This window comes from Elephantulus edwardii, unplaced genomic scaffold (assembly GCF_000299155.1).
Source record: "Elephantulus edwardii isolate Elephantulus edwardi_28Jun2011 unplaced genomic scaffold, EleEdw1.0 scaffold00417, whole genome shotgun sequence".
Lineage (NCBI taxonomy): Eukaryota > Metazoa > Chordata > Mammalia > Macroscelidea > Macroscelididae > Elephantulus > Elephantulus edwardii.
In genome coordinates this window covers 445,561-448,554 of record NW_006400167.1, presented here as the reverse complement: position 1 = coordinate 448,554, position 2,994 = coordinate 445,561, and positions in this window count along the sequence as shown.

Genomic DNA, 2,994 nt, shown 5'->3' with positions numbered 1-2,994 from the left:
GATGGGTGTGTCAGAGGCAGTGCGGTTGGCGCAGGATAGAGCAGGGTTTAGGGCTGTTGTGCATAGGGTCGCTATGAGTCGCAAACGACTCGACAGCACATAACAACAACAACATACTCTGATAAATTTGAAAACTTAGAGGAAACGTACAAATTCTTGAAACTCATACAGATTGACATGGTTAGATATAGAACACTTGAAAAGACCCATCACAAAAGAAGAAATTGAGCAGGTCATAGAAAGACTCTCCCACAAAGTCCTGGATCAGATAGCTTCACAGTTGAATTCTACAGAAAAACTGAGAGATTTATTCTACTTAAATTATTTCCAAAAAATAGAAAAAGAAGGAACACTCCCAGAGCCATTCTTTGAAGTAAGCATAACCCTAATGAAAAACAGTCAGCGATATTACCAAAAAAGAAAACTGCAGACCACTATCTCTCATGCGCATTGATGCAAAAATCCTTAACAAAATCCTAGTCAGTAATGGGATTCATAACAGGTGTGCCAACATAAGGAAAACCACCGATGTGACTCACCACATTAAAAAAAGCAAATAACAATAACCATATAATCCTGGCAATTGATGTAGAAAAGGTATTTGACAAAATTCAACACTCCTTGCTAATTAAAACACTCAGTCAAATTGGAATAGAAGGGAATTTCCTCAACATAGTGAAAAGTATATATACAAAACCAAAAGCCATTATAATTCTCAATGGAGAAAGACTAAAAGCATTTCCCTTGCAAACATGGGCTCAAAAGGATGTCCTTTGTCAACACTTCTATTCAGTATTATATTGGAAGTACTTGTTATAGCAATATCATAAGAGAAGAAGGTAAAAGACATCCAGATCAGCAAAGAGACATTTAAACTGTTGATATATGCAGATGATGTTGTAGCATACACAGAAAATCCCAAGGATTCAACAACAACAACAAAACTTGTTAGAGCTAGTGAAGCAATTTAGTAGAGTGGCAGAATACAAGAGCAAAATCCAAAAATCAGTGGGATTCCTCTACAGCAACAAAGAGAACCAGGAGAAGGAAACCAAGAAAGCAACACCATTTTACTAGAAATTTAGGTGCTTGGGAATGTACCTAACTGAAGACACAAAAGTCCTATACAAAGAAAACTACCAAACATTTCTGTAAGACACAATAAAACACTTATATAAATGGGGAAGTATGCTCTATTCTTGGAAAGAAAGCCTCAATTTTCTGAAAATGACAGTCCTACCAACATCAATCTATATGTTTATGTAATCCCAATCTAGGTAACAAGGAGATTGAAAAGGAAATTGTCAAGCTTATTTGGAGAGGAAAGAGAACTGGAAGAAACAAAGCACGTCTGTAAAACAAAAATGAAGTGGGAAGCATAGCACTCCCTGACCTCAAAACCTCAAAACACAAGGGTAAGTAACCAAAGCAGCATGGTACTCGTACAGTTACAGGCAAATAGATCACTAGAACAGAATCAGGAAGCCAGTACTGTGGTGAACTGATATTTGATAAGAAAGTAAAACCTATCAAATGGGAAAATAACAATTTCTATTTTTAAAAATTTTATATTAGTTTGCTTATAAAAAACAACGAAACATGTAGTGGGGTGGGCAGCAACATTGAATATTGGTCTTTTGAATGCTTGTCTGTTAGATACTATTATATATATATATTTGAAAATTGAGACAGACTAGGAAGAAGGATTGGCCATCCACTTCCAAAATGACAGGCCTTCGAAAACCCTATGTACAATAGAGTACACTTAGACTATCATTTGGACTAACAGGCATGGCAATTGAAACTGAGATCTTAGAAATGGAAACACAGAGAAAGAGGAACAGCTGTAAGGAGACACTAGTGATTGGAACATGGAATGTGAGAAGCACGGATGTAGGAAAATTGGACGTTAAGAAAGAAATGGAATGCCTAAATATTGACATACTAGGTATTGGTGAAATGAGGTGGCTTGACATGGGACATTTTTAATCAGATGATCATATGATTTACTATGCAGGGGATGGAAAGGTGAGAAAAAATGGGGTTTGTTTCATAATAAAAAAAGTCATTTCTAGATCTATCCTGAAATACAATGTGGTGAGCGACAGGATAATATCCATATGCATACAAGGAAATCCTATCATTCAAATATATGCACCAACAACTGGAGCCAAAGAGGAGGAAACAGAAGATTTCTACCAACTTCTGCAGTCAAAAATTGATCAAACATGCAATCAAGATGCTTTGATAATATTGGGTGACTGGAACACAAAAGTTTGGAAAAGGGAAGAAGGATCAGTAGCTGGAAAAAATGGGGTTGGTGAGAGAAATGAGGCTAGAGATAGAATGATAGAGTTCTGCACATTCAATTATTTATTCATTGCAAATACCTTTTATAAGAAATCATCACAGGCTATGCACATGGATCTCAACTGATGGTATGCATAGAAATCAAATCGATTACATTTGTGGAAGGACTTGCTGGAGAAGCTCAATATCAGCAGTGAAAACCATGCCGGGTGCTGACTGTGGAACAGACTACCAACTACTCATGTGCAAGTTGAAGTTGAAGTTGAGGAAAATTAAATCAAGTCCACAGGAAGCAAGATTTGGCCTTAAGTCTGTCCCACTCGAATTTCAAAACCATCTCAGGAACAGGTTTGAGGTCTTGAGCTCTGGGAGGATATCAAGAAAATCGTCCATGAAGAATGCAAAGATCATTACAAAGGCTTAAATAGCAGAAAAGACAAAGATGTATTAGAGTGCCGAGAAGCCAAAGCTAAAGGAAGAAATCAAGAAATCAAAGAGCTGAACAGAAAATTTCAAAAGGCAGCTCGGAACGACAAAGCAAGATGTTGTTGTTGTTGTTGTTATGTGCCGTCGAGTCGCTTGCGACTCATGGCGACCCTAGGTACAACAGCCCTAAACCGTGCTCTATCCTGTGCCAATCTCATTGCCTCCGACACACCCATCCTGATTACCCCAGTCACCGAA